The sequence below is a fragment of the Globicephala melas genome, chromosome 19 (genome assembly GCF_963455315.2).
Source record: "Globicephala melas chromosome 19, mGloMel1.2, whole genome shotgun sequence".
Classification (NCBI taxonomy): domain Eukaryota; kingdom Metazoa; phylum Chordata; class Mammalia; order Artiodactyla; family Delphinidae; genus Globicephala; species Globicephala melas.
This window is the reverse complement of record NC_083332.1, coordinates 13,949,702-13,963,887: the sequence shown is the minus strand read 5'-3', so window position 1 is coordinate 13,963,887 and position 14,186 is coordinate 13,949,702. Positions and strand designations below refer to the sequence as shown.

At 49.6% G+C, this 14,186-nt stretch overlaps 1 protein-coding gene across 8 annotated transcripts in view; it reads left to right on the top strand.

Annotated features, from left to right (window-relative positions):
• SIPA1L3 (signal induced proliferation associated 1 like 3) overlaps positions 1–14,186 on the top strand; it is a 236,956-nt gene that overhangs the window by 68,944 nt on the left and 153,826 nt on the right. The gene's annotated exons all lie outside the window — the stretch shown is intronic.

Below are 14,186 nucleotides of genomic sequence, written 5' to 3'. Positions count from 1 at the left end.
GGTGTCAGTGCGTACAGATTCTTTTAACCTTGTTTTTCAGCCTTGGAAAGCCTGAGCCTCCCTCGGGAGGCTGCTGAGCTTTTAGACCCCCTTTGCCTCTCTTCTCCTTGGCTGTCTCATGCCACTGAAGGAGGGGTTGTAGCTGCCTCAGCGTAGGGCAGCAGCCCTGGTGACTGTAGTTCCCTCCGTCAGAGGCAGCAGGACGGGTGCTGAAATGTACCAGGTGTCTGCAGCTGGCACCTGCTCTCTCTGCCATGGGATGTGGAAGCTGTGGTATGGCCTCGAGCAGCTTATTGTGATAATGGTAATGATCTTTAACCAACATCGACTGAGCGCCAACAAGCACTCATACTAAGCACTTTACACGCATGATGGCGTTGAAACCCCGCTCTGTGAGGTGATATGTCAGTGAGGACACGTGGGGCTGCAAGAAACAAGATGCCTGGTGAATCTTGGCTGAGCGGTAGAGACGAGTGATTCTCTCATTGCAAAGTGTGGTTGGCTCCACAGTGGGTACAGAGGTTCAGTGACACCTCCGAGAACTGGGTGCTTTCTCTCCTTCTGTTTCACAGCCCTCTGTGTACATGTGTTTCATCCTGATGTTGCATGGTCATGGGATGGCCACCCCAGCCCTATGATCACATCCTTATGCACAGTATCCCAAGTAGGGAGAAGAGGCAGGGGGAAAGGCTTTCTCTTCTTGTGCCTTTCCTCTCTAAAGGGAATATGTACCCATAGACACCCCTAACCCCAGCAGACGTCTCTGTCTCTCATTGGTTGTAAAGGAGTCACTGGCTGCCCCTAGCTGCAAGGGAGGCTGGGAGAGTGGATGCCTGTATGGTGGGAGGAAGCACAAGAAGTGGGAGTTGGGAATGGCCATAAGCTATACCACCAACTGTCTGCTGCGGGTGTGCTCTCTTACTATCCCCTCGGAGGATGAGAAAAATCAAGGATCAGAGAGGTGAGAAGATGACTTGCTTGCCAAGGATCTCATAGAGCTTGTGGTGGCAGAGCAGGATTTGAACCCACGTCTTTCCTTCTGCGGAGCCTGCGGTCTTAACCTCTGTACGGTACTGCCTTGCCGGCAGGGGACACCCAGATGGTTGTAATGCAGGGTGTTGAGTGGTGAACCCCAGGTGCTGGGAGAACTCAGAGGAAAGAGAAATTCTGCTTGGGTATGGTCAGGGAGAGCGAGCTGTAGAGAAGAGAGAAGAGTGTGTAGAGAATCATGGCCAGTGATTGGGCTGGCTTTTGAAAGGTGCATTGGGGTTCTGCCAGGTGCATAGGGATAATGGCATGAGGAGGGTGGGCCCCAGGCAGAGGGTACAGCATAAACAAAAGTGGGGGGATGGGACAGTGCATGCTGGGTGGGTTAATCAAGGCTCTTTTGATTGTGAGATGAATTTGTCTTCTGTCACTGGGAAGTCTGGAGGGCGGAGCTTCACACCTAGCCTGATAAGGGGGCTCTGTTGCTTTTCCTTGCTCTGCTTGGCTTCACTGTACAGACTGGCTGGGTTCAGGTGAAAATTCTCCTGCTTTATCAACCCAGTGAAAAGAGGCTTTCTTGTCCTCAGGTTCTTTAAATCTGCTCTGACAAAAATACCATAGACTAGGTAACTTACAAACAATAGAAATTTCTTTTTTCACAATTCTAGAGCCTGCGAAGTCCAAGGTCAAGGCGCTGCAGATTCGGTGTCTGGTGAGGATCCACCTCCTGGTTCACAGATGACCATCTTTTTGCCATGTCCTCACATGGAAGAAGGGGCAAGCGAACTCCCTGGGACCTCCTTTATAAGGATGCTAATCCCATTCATGAGGGCTGTGCCCTCCAGGCCTAATTACTTCCCAACGGCCCCACCTCTTAATACCATCACATTGGAGATTAGGTTTCAACATATGAATTTGGTGGGGGGGGGCACAGAACATGCAGTTTGTAGCAGTAGGTCATGTGCCTATCTCTGAAGGTGGTGTCTAAAGCAGGGTTGAAGGATGAGCAGTGTGCCACAGCCTTGCCAGGACAGAAGAGTGTGACCTTCAGCCGCCGTACTCAGTTTCCTCATCTGAAAAATGGGACTAATATAATTATCCCTACCTCATACGTAGGGTCTGCGGTAGATTCCACATAGAGAGTGTTCACCAGTGCAGGTAGGAAGTGTTCTGTGGAACCTAGAGCAGTGGCCTCCCAAGTGTAAGGCCCTGAATGCTACCTTGCCGGGACCCGGCGTTGTCATTTAAACCTTGCTTGCTTGCATACGACTATCAGCTCTGGCACGTAAGAGCTGTGCAACCCTGAGCAGATGACTTTGCCTCTCTGTACCTCAATTTCCACATCTGTACCAGGGAGAAAAATGCTTAGGACACTGCCAGGCACATGGTAGACATCAGTAATTTTTTTTTTTTCTTTTTTTTGGTCTTTTGGTTTGGCCACACTGCGCGGCATGTGGGATCTTAGTTCCCCAATCAGGGATCAAACCCACTCCCCCTGCAGTGGAAGCACAGAGTCTTAACCACTGGACTGCCAGGGAAGTCCCAGTAAATATTTTTTTTTTGATGAGTACATGAATAGAAGAGCTGAGTCAGAAGATACATGCAGGTTGTTAAACCTTTTTGGATCCGTATTGCCAAGAGGTCCTGCAGAAAGGCATTACTCCATCATAGAAGCTGAGATGACCCATTTCCCTACTCCTTAGTCAACACTAGGTCTTACCTTCTAGGAAAAAATTCATTGTTATTTTGGTCAGTAAAGAAACCAGCTTAATATTGTGGACACATAAGAACGTATCTGTATATTTCAGACCTGCAAACTGAAACATGTAAAGGTGAGATGACGTAATGTCTGGGATTTACTTTTCTAAAAAAATATTTATTTATTTGTTTGTTTATTTGTTTAGCTGCGACACACGGAATCTTCGTTGCCGCGTGCGAGATCTTTGTTGCAGCATGTGGAATCTTTTAGTTGCTTCATGTGGGCTTTTAGTTGTGGCATGCATGCGGGGTCCAGTTCCACGACTGGGGATGGAACCCAGGCCCCCTGCATTGGCAGTGAGGAGTCTTAACCACTGGACCACCAGGGAAGTCCCTAGGGTTTACTTTAAAGTACTTCAGGCGGAAGAAGAAGGGAAGAAAAGGAATGGATAGGGAGTAGATGAAGCTAATAGGGCAGACTTTTTGATAACTACTGAATCTTCATTTGAGTACATTGGGAGTTCATTGTACCTTTCTCTCTCTACTTTTTTAGAATGTTGACAAAATTGAGAAAACCAGCACCCCCAACACACACACACACACACACACAGAAAGCCTGAAGATTGGACAGTTGTGAAACATTACTGAGCCCCCGCTGTACACAGGCATTGAGAAGTACCCCGGGGCCCAGGTGGGTGTTGGAAAAATGACAGCCTTATAGCCCTCTGTTACCCCAGCCTTTCTCTGCATGGATCCCCTTTGAGGGGAGATCCTTTTGGCTCAGCACCTGGAAGGATAGTAGCTCTCAGACCCCAAGGCGCAACTTCTCATCTCCTTCCCTGATCCAGGCATTCAGGGACCTTTTCCTGAAATGGAGGTTTTCCCTTCCTAGCCTGGAGGGAAGACAAACTCTCTAGTGATTACCTCCTGGGAAAACCCCTCTTGGTTGTGCATCTGGTTTTGACTTGGGGTAAAGGGAGTCAGGAGCTGCTTTTCTCCAAAGATCTATGTGATGTTGGCAAAAACATAACTGGCTGATCCTCCACAGTGACTAAATATTGACTCTAGCCCTACTAAGCCTCTGAACATGCAAGAGCAGTCCTTGCCCATCCCTGTCGAATAGCTGTGGCCCCAGCCCTTTCTCCAGATTCACATGTAAATAGGTGGTAGGCTGTGAGTTTTCCAGGCTGTTCTCTATCCCATTGCGAGGTGAAGTTAGGGTGGGGCTTTCACAACCCATCTGGCACTGGGTGGGGTCTCAGTCAGTGGAGGGTGATCCACCCAGTAACTGACCCCTGGTCGCCTCCAGAAAGGTCATCTTTTAAGAATGTTACTTAGGCAGCTCAGCAGAGACCCACGTGTGCATGTGGTCAGCTGTAGCTTCCGGCTGTCTCACTTCTGCTGAATTTCAGCAATTTCTTATTTCCTTTGGGAAACAAAATGAGTCTGGAGAGAAGTATGAATAATCATGATGACAAACTTGGCAATAGGGACGCTGGGAACCTTGCCCTGAAGCTCATAGTCGGTGTCATTGTTACCAGGTTCTTGAGCAGTTGGACCAGGGGAAAGAGGGCACCTGGGGCCAGATGGCCTGGGTTCAAATCCCAGCACCACCACTTAATGGCCATGTGACCTCGGGAAAGTCGCTTAACCTCTCTGCCTCAGTTTCCTCATCTATAAAATGATAATAGTACCTGCCTTATAGGACTGTAAAGGTTAAATTAAATACTCTGTAAAATGTTTAAAATGGCATCTTCTAAAGTAGTTGCTCAGTTAATAGTGGTGGTGGCGATTATTGTATCCTACTGTTACGGTCATGCAGAGTTAGGATTGAGAACCACTGGTCTGTAATAGTGGTTCAGATGGAAACAGAAGTTGGAGGATCAGCAGAGGGGAGCATTCTTCCTTCCCGAGTCTGTAGTTTGGGGAAATAGACTTAATTTCGCCATTTAAAAATATTTTTCATTTGATGTTTAAAATCTAGAAAAGAACAGGTGAAAGACTTAAAGGGGAAAAATCTCTTCACTTCTCTGTACATGTACCACACACACCAGAAAAAAAAGACCAGGAGGAAATGAGCTAACGTCTTTACAGTGGTCGTTATTTGGTGGGGAGATTATGCATAACTTCATAGTCTTCTTTGCACATTTATTTTCCAAGTTTTTTGTATGTATATGTAAGCATATACCACTTTCATAAGCAAGAAGAATATTTAAAAAGGTAAGGAATCATGTGAGCTCTGGCTTTTGGGGAAGTTGGGTGGAATTCTCCCAGAATGGAGCTGTCTGTTTAATGTTTTTTTGTTTGTTTGTTTTGCGGTATGCGGGCCTCTCACTGTTGTGGCCTCTCCCGTTGCGGAGCACAGGCTCTGGAGGCGCAGGCCCAGCGGCCATGGCCCACATGCCCAGCTGCTCCGCGGCATGTGGGATCCTCCCGGACCGGCGCACGAACCCGTGTCCCCTGCATCGGCAGGCGGACTCTCAACCACTGCGCCACCAGGGAAGCCCCTGTTTAATGTTTGAGAAGCTTGTGTTCTAGCCTTCCTTGACGAGATGTCCTCCGGCCCTAGAAAATTTCTACTCAGAAAATTCTTGATATCAAAGCTAGTTCCTCAACATCCATCCCTCCAGCTGCCCAGCCTTGCTGTAGGTATTCACGCTGTCTCCCATTCTTCTCTTGAGAGTAAAGAACTCCAGTTTTTTTGTGGCTCTGACCTTGAGGAAGAGGCTTATTTTTTAAACAGGCCTGACAGTAGTAAGTACCTCATGCATGAGGTGTCGTGCATCTCAGCTCACTACCCTGTGGATACAGGTGCTTGCCTTTTAGCTGAAGTTATGAATAGCTATAAAATTGGAAACAAAGCAGTTGATTTATTTATTCGCTGAACATTGAATTGGTACCTAGTTGAAGACTAGGTACCAGTGAGCAAGGCAGACACAGTCTGCCCCATCACAGAGGGGGAGGACGCAAGAAACACTTGGCTACACTGCTAAGCCCCAGGTTCGGAACATTCAGAAGGATAAGACTTTTTGAGCCATAGAACAGAGGCTTCCCAGAGGCTCTCCAAGTAAGTAAAGTTTAAGTAACATATTCCGGATGCAAATGGAAAAAATGGACTTGGTGTACATCTCTAGATAAGCTCGCTTCCGAATGTTTCCAGCTGTGGGCAGGGATCTCCAGATGGGCGTTGCTATGGAAGCATCTTCCAGTTCTCACTTCCTGACTGAGTTTATTTCCGACTTTCCTGTGCCCATGCCAGTTCCCAGCTGTAGATACAGACGTGGCAGGGTCCAGTCTTCCTGCTGCCTCATAGCTGTGCGGATAACGGATGTGGCTGGAAGCCAGCCAGGAGCCTCCTCCCGACTGAGTTAGTTGTGGAACCTGCCATGTCGTGGTTTCACTTGCATCCGGGCTCTTTCCTTTGTCCTCTCGTGGGACTGTGCCAGCATGTTCCAGCCTGTGTTTTGAAACTTTAGACGCCAGCTTGTATTTGATGGAGAAATGAGCTCATGAGGGCTTCCTCCGCCACCAGCTACAGGAGAAGTTGAGTCAAATCTCTTTCATTCAGATCCCCCACTGAGGCCAGATTTGCCACCCTCCTGACAGAAACTGGGCTGGCTGTTTGTTCTTTGGGACTGTTTGTGAATAAAGGACTTGATGACCTAAACAAAGGAATAGCAAACAAGATGGGGGAGGGCTGTAGCTAATTGCTTTCTGGGCTTGAGACCTTTCAGCTACCCTTCAATGCTTTAGAGTAATCATTGCTAACCTGTTGAGAATTTACAATGTGCTAGGTATTCTTTAAATCATTTGTAATCCTCTTAACCCAATGAAGTGTTTATTATTATTATCCCCATTTTACAGCTGGGTAAACTGTGGCAGGAGACAAGTTATGTTGTTGACCAAATTGCTGTATTGCTCTCTTAGAGCTCCTTAAGGCCTGCCATTTTAGCAGGTTAGGCAAAACAGGAGGATTTAACTAGAGGGTGCTGGGATGGCCCAGAGAACCAAAGCAAGACCTCAGGAAGGACTGCGTACCAGTTACTTGGTTACAAGTAACAGAAACACCATCTCAAATGGGCATAAACCCTAGGGGAAAGGATTGACTCTCAACCAGAAAGCCCAGAGGTGGGGCAAGCTTCTGGGCTGGTTGGCCAGAGCTCAGGGCCATCACTAGTGACCCACTTTCTTTCTGTCCTTCCATTCTACCCTCTGCTGTCCGCGTCATCCTCAAACCTGGCTCCCTTGGAAGTAGCAGACTGGCTGCCAGCACTGGTCCAGGCTTTTGTCTCCTCATCCTTGGCCTGAGAGATAGAGAGGGTGTCTTGTCCTTCAGCCATAGTGCAAAGCTTCAGAGCTCCTATCTCGTTGGACTAGCACAGGTTATGTGACCCTCCCTGAACCAATCCCTGTGGCAAAGGGGTGGGGCATACTACCAGGCTGGTTGCTCCCACCCAAAACCACTCATGGGGAAGGGTGGAATGGGTGCTGGGAACAGCTGACCTGTGGATTGGAACCAGAACACAAATGCCACGAGCAGGATTCTCTTCCTTGTTACTGCCCCGACTCCTTGTCTGCTTTTGTTCATTCTTTTATATCCATAGTCTCTCTTTCTGCCTTTCCCTCTGCTGGGTGACGGCCATCCACAGACTAAGCTGTACACCTTGCAGTACAGGCTCAAGGAGCCCAAAACAACCCAAGGAGAGGAAACTGTCTCCCTTTGGACTCATTAACCAGGGCCAGGGAAGGGGTTCTTGAGACAGGCCAGTTGAGGTCAGGTGCTCTTTCTGGGCCAATCAGCTGTGGGCAGGGTTGGGGTCATTGTTCCCTCTGTCCAACCCCGCCCCCCCGCCCCCCTGCCCCGTACCTACTGTATCCTTTTCCCAGGACCTCTGGGCTGGGAGTCATTTAAGCAGGACCCCTGAGGATACCAGTTGGGCTGCACTTCCTGACTGACTGTAGTGACACTAAAACCTCATTTTATTCCCAAGCCCCTGGAGGATGAGGGGTGTCCCTTGTGTTTTCCACATTCCCAGAGCAGTTCTCTGCGGAAAGGCCAACTCTTCAACACAGCCTGGCAGGCCGAGCATGCTACGGCCCCCGCTGGCTGCCGGCCGCTGGTCCCCAGCCTCATCCTGCAGCGCACTCATGGCCCTCCAGCCACCTGGCCATGCTTTCGGTTCCTTCAACGCATGGCATTTGTTCCCTACCCCTGGAGTGCTTCCTCTTCTCCCCTGTCTTGCTCCCCACACCCCACCCCCATTATGGCCTACCCGTGCCACTCCTCTTTCAGGTCTCCCCTGAGACATCTCTTCAGGGGGCCTGCCCTGACCGCACACCCCACTCTTCTGCCCTGAACTACTCAGCTTGCATATTCAGGGCCTTTCATCCTCTCGGTGATGTCAGCTCCATAAAGGCAGCGATCAGATCTGTTTGGTTAAAGGTGTAACCCCTTCCGTCAAAGATATGCCTTACTAAGTTTTGCTGAGGGAATGAATGAGGCCATAATAGTAACATAATTAACAGTAGCTGGCTTTTGAGTGGCTGCTTCCTAATAGGCACTGTACTAAGCTCTTTTACCTACAAAACCTTTAAATGGTTACTCCCATTTAACAGAACGTAATGATGATGACAGTCATTGATTGAGCCATGTCAGCCACTGTCCCGAGTCCCTTACCTGTGTCATCTCATTGAATCCTGACAACAGCGCCCTGAGGCCAGTATTGCCATCATCCCAACTTCACAGTCAGGAAATGGTGCACAGTGACCTTGCCCTGATCACTCAGCTAGGAAGTGGCAAAGCTGGGATGCCAGCCCAGACTGTGTACCCGCTATCCAGTCTCCCTGCACTGATGGTGACACAGTCCTAGAGAGCTCTAGTCACTTGACCAAGACCACACAGGTAGGAGGTGGTAAGAGCCCACCGTTTACCCATCAGCCATTTTTGGTGGGATCGAGTCACACACCAGCGTGCTGTGTATATGTGTAAGGGAAAGACACACTTCTCCTGTGTGTGTCCTTGACTCACACACTATTGCAGCACTACTTCATTTCTGACACCAAAGGGGTGGGGTTTCCACATCAAGCGACTAACTCGATTCTGACACTCTCTATAGCATCAGACCCCACAGGCTACGGGCTCAGTCCTACGAGGTGTCCCCTCACCCCCAATCTCCTCACCTGTGCTTCTGACCCACCACCTGTACATCGGAGGTTCCCACAGCCCCCTCCTTTGGGTTCAGTTCATTTGCTTCAGCGGCTAGCCACAGAACTCAGGAAGACATTCACTTACTAGATTGCGGGTTTGTTAAAAAGGACGTAATTCAGGAACAGCCAGGAGAAGGTGCACAGGGCGAGTTATGGGAAGGGGCATGGAGCTTCCGGGCCCTCTCGAGGGTGCCACTCTCCCTGCACCTCCATGGGTCTGCCAGCACGGAAGCTCTCCCAACCTCATCCTTTCAGGTTTTTTCTGGGGGCTTCATTACAGAGACATGATTGATTATGGCAATTGAACTCAATCTCCAGTCCCTCTCCCGTCCTCACAGGTCGAGGGATGGGGCTGAAAGTTCCAACCCACTAATCCAGGTTGGTCCTCCGGGCAGCCAGGCACCACCCCGCATGCCCCTATCCTTAGGTTACCCTAGGGGCCTTTCCATTAATCAACCCCTTCACAAACTCTGGTGTGGTTGAAAGGGGCTTGTTCTGAATTAACAGGACACTCCTTTCACCTTTATCACTCTGAAGCTATTTTAGGAATTTAGGACAAAAGACCAAATAATGCAAAACAAAAGATTCCCTTTGCTCTTATCACTTAGGAAATTACCAGGGTTTTAGGAGCTCTGTGCCAGAAACAAAGGCCAACAATATTTCTTACTATAAATCACAATACCACAATATGTATTTCTGTACATTCTATGTGTGTATTCTATATATATTCAACATGGTATATAATAAGAGAAATGCCAGTTAAAGTCATGCTGAGATAATAGTTTTCACTTCTCTGAAGGGCAGGAGCAACAGGTGAGATGCTGGCAGTGGTGTGGGGAAGCAGGCAGGCTTGTCTAGTGCTGGGGGTGAAAGCAGGACCGTCACTTTGGAGGGACTTGGGCAATGTCAGCACAGCCTTTGCACAACCCTCCCTTTGCCCCAACACTCCCACTTTGAGGGATTTTTTTTTTTTTTTTTTTTTTTTTTTGTGGTACATGGGCCTCTCACTGTTGTGGCCTCTCCCGTTGCGGAGCACAGGCTCCGGACGTGCAGGCTCAGCGGCCATGGCTCACGGGCCCAGCCGCTCCGTGGCATGTGGGATCTTCCTGGACCGGGGCATGAACCCGCGTCCCCTGCATCGGCAGGCGGACTCTCAACCACTGCGCCACCAGGGAAGCCCACTTTGAGGAATTTTTGCCTACAGATATTCCTGAGTGTGAGATGTGATGTGTGTCCAAGGTAGTTCATTACAGTACCGTTTGGCAGAGCAGAAGCTGGGAACTGTCCTACATGTCCAGCACTACGAGGGGACTGGATGAATCAGTGAGGCTCATCTGTACAGTGGAGCACTGTGCAGCTTTGCAGGGGGGTGGGGTCCTGATCGGAGTGCCTTCTGTGTCTGTGGTTCACCGCCAAGTATGAAAAAGGGAGGGAAAAGGAACACCTTTTACAAGTAATCCTCAGTTGGGAAAGGCATAGTGGAACCTGGGGGAAGAGTGTAGGTTTTATGAAGATTCCAATCCCAGGCAGCCCTAGAGCACACATCACTATCAAACTAGATACCTTAGGTTTCCATAGCAGGGGCTGTGTTCTTGGCTCCATGCATGTGTGTATATTATACATACAGACAGACAGCCATATCCAAGATGATGTGTATGTATGGCTATGTATGTACATATAATTTCACTACTTTATTCAGGTCTCGGCTTGAATGGCTGAGACGCTACCTCAGAGAGGCCTTCCTGAGCACCCCGTCTAGAACGGTCCCTGCTCTATTTTTCTTCATAGCCCTTGTCACCTTCTGCTGTCATACGTTTGTTTGCTTCCTGCGCCATCCTCCTGAGCTCTGAGGGCAGCGATCATGGTTTCATTCCTTGCTATATCTCAGCATTTAGAGCAGTGTCTGGCCCATAGTGGTTGCTTAGTAAGTATGTGCTGAATGAATGTGAACGAGCCTATAGTGAAAATTACCCCCATGGTGGATGCGGACCTGAGGCCCCCAGAGGCCTTGCCCTTCTTGCATGGAACAAGCTATGGACCCACTGCTCTTCTGACTGGGGGAAGAGGCAAGAAGTTGCCCTAGACTGCCGTGAAAGACACGGATGCAGGCCGGGGTCTCTTCAGGGGGGCAGGGGGACACTGCCTGTGAAGCACTGAAAAACGTGCCTTTACTGTTCTCATTTGATGCCCATTCCCCAACTCTTTGGGGCCCGTCTCTCCTCTCTGGCTTGCATGATGCTTGTTCCGGGCAGCGATGCCATGGAGAATAGAGGGAGAGAGAAACTTCCGACCTGATGGCCTCTCTCCTCTGGAGGACCCTTCACTTCAGCCCTATGCTTGATATTATCAGAGTCCAGTTTGGCCAAGGGATGTCGTCAGACTTATTATTTCTTCATTGTTTCAGTTATAACAGTTTTGCTGACATCTTTTAGGGCTCCCTCTGTGCCAGGCATTTTTCCAGTCCCTTGATCCCTGTTACCTCATTTAACCCTCCCAACAGGCCTGTTCAGGGGTGGAAATTACCCTCCCCCCCCTTTACTGGTAAGCAGGCTTGGACTCAGAAAGGTCTAGTAATGAGTAATGGGTCACCCAGCTGCTAAGAGCCAGAGCTGGGATTTGATGCTGGCTCTCGCTGACCACCATGAAGGCATTCTCACAGCCACGTGGCCTACTGCTTCCCCATCTGCTTTTGGGATTCTCCCAGTGGCCAGTGGAAGAGGGTCTGATTTCCTACAGTGTGATATGGATTGTTAATCATGTTGCAAAGCCCTGCTGGCCAGCATGAGGCCTTGATGGGCTGGAGGAAGTGGGTGGAGAGCCTTCTGCTTGTTTATTTCTCATAGACATTTGCCACACAAATGACCAAACTTCTGTTTCTCTTCGAGATTGGTTTCCATGTTGGGCAGGGGAGCGGGTTAGATAGCATCCAGAGGAACCCTGTTACCACCCCATCAGATCTGTCCCTCCTCTCCTGGGAACCCTCCATGGCTCCCTGTTACCCAGAGTAAGAGCCAAAGTCCTCACCGTCCCCAACCAGACCCCACGCGATCTGCCTCCATTACCTCCCACTCCTCTCCTCACTTGCTCTGCTCCTTACGTGGCACCAGGGTATGTGCCTGCCCCAGGACCCTTGCACTGGCTTTTCCTGCTACTAGGAAGGCTCTTCTCTCATACCCACGTGGTTCACTCCCTTACATCCTTCAAACCTTTGTTCATACATTGTCTTCTCAGGGAGGTCCCTATCTCCCTTCTCTGTTTTTCTCTATAGCACTTACCTAACATGTTATATCTTTTAGTTATTTTGTGTATTGTTCAGCTTCCCTACTAGAATTATCAGCTCCAGTGTCCTGTTCACCTGAATCCCTGGTGCCTAGCACAGTGCCTGGCACCAAATAGACACTCAGTAGACATTTCTTGAAAGAATGAATCGTTGGATCCTGTCATTATGGTGCTGGGTCAGGGGGCAGGTAGGAGATGGGAAGGGGGGTTGGTTTTGCTCATCAGGCCTCAGTGAGACTCTCCCATGTGCCAGGCTGCAGCTCTGGGTTCCAGACACCAAGGTGAATAAGCCCTGGTTCTGCAGGCAAATTTAAGCCGTGGAGGAAGGGTGCATCTGCTGAGGAGAGCCCAGATCCTGTGCCCATGGCCTGGCTGCAAGGAAGGCAGTAAGAGTCAGTTCCCAGCCTTCATAATATTTTACCTTGAGAGGCAGGCCCGTCCTCCTACAAAGGATCATAGGTAAGAAATTCCGAAATCATAGGAAAGATTACGGGCTGCCAAAATGTTTTAATTCTTTAAACTTTTTATTAAACTAATATACGTCCAGAAAAAGACAAGGGCACATATTAAAAGTGTATGTAGCTAGAAGAACTTTAACAAACAACACACTCATGTAACCAGCTCTAAAAGCAATATTTCCAGGCCCCAGAAGTCCCTTTCCTACTCTCTCCGAGTCACTCCTACCTTCCAAGCAAAACCACTTTGAACTTTGTGTAAATGCAGTCATACTTTATGTAGATGCTCCTTTGTGTCTGGCCTTTCTGTTCAACATTACATCTGTGAGATGTCCATGTCGTTGCATGTAGTTAGCTTTCATGTCTACTCATTACTGTCTACAGTCACAGGGAGACCTGACTGGCAGATCTGGAGAATAGCTAGGGCAAAATGTGCAAAGGCCCTGGGGTAGGAATAAGCTTAGAAGGCAAAAAAGGCCAGTGTGATGGGAGCATTTGGGTGAGGGATAAAGTAGAAGGGGACGAGCTCCTAGAGGTGTTGAAGAATTTTAAGCAGGAAGGCGATCTGATATGATCCCTGTTTTATTTGATCCCTCTGTGTGTGGAGAGTAGAAGCTAGGAAGGCAAGAGTGGACTCAGGGAGACCAGTGGGGGATGTCATGGAGTTGTCCAGGTGAAAGATGGTGCTGGCAGCTTGGCCTACAAAGAAGGAGAAAGGAAATGGATTCAGGATCTATTTTGGAGGTAGTGGCAGCAGGACTTGCTCATAGACTTGTCACGGAGGATAAGGGAAGGAGAGACATAAAGGATTCCGTTGTGTGTCTGCATCGCACTTTGTTGGCCCTTCCCTGCTGATGCTCACTCAGGTCATCTCTCATTCTCCCTGCTCGCAGAGGCCTCTCCAGCCAGCACTCATATGCACACATCCTTGATGAGCTGAGTCTCGAAGGATCAAGGGCAAGTGCGTAGTGCGTTCCAGGTAGTGGGAACCATTAGAACTAAGGCTGGGGCCTCCCCCACACCTGGCTCAGCTCGTGCCAGAGTGTAGGCTGCAGAACGGTAGCACACGGCCTCAATCCACCACCTGAATCGTGTGGACCCGCTGCTGATTTTGAGATGTTTTTTCATGCTCTCCCATCCCGCACCTTCCCCGAGTTGCTTTCTCCTCTGGCCACGTCCAGTCCCCTCCCCGCTGCAGGTTAGTCCAGAGCGCCAGCCAGCGTTGCCGCAGCAGGTGTGTTCAGTTGGCGTTGCTGCCATGCTCGGGGGCCCTGCCTCTCTGCACTGGCTCAGCTTTGTCGTCCTGTTGCGTGAGCCACAGTGGGGCTTAAAAACAGTGGCCAGTGAGGCCTTTGGTTCTGGGCCGGCCCTGGAGGCTGACGGGCCTGTAGGAAGTGAACAAGAAGACCTCTTGTTTGTCTGAGCTGGATTCTTGCGTGTTCTTCATCCCCCCGTTCCCTCCTGTTTCTCATCCCTGGCCTTGTTCTTGAGAATACAGGGCCTACGGGCAGCAACTGCTCCTGCCGGCCTCCCTTGCCCTTTCTCAGAGGCTTTGGGCGT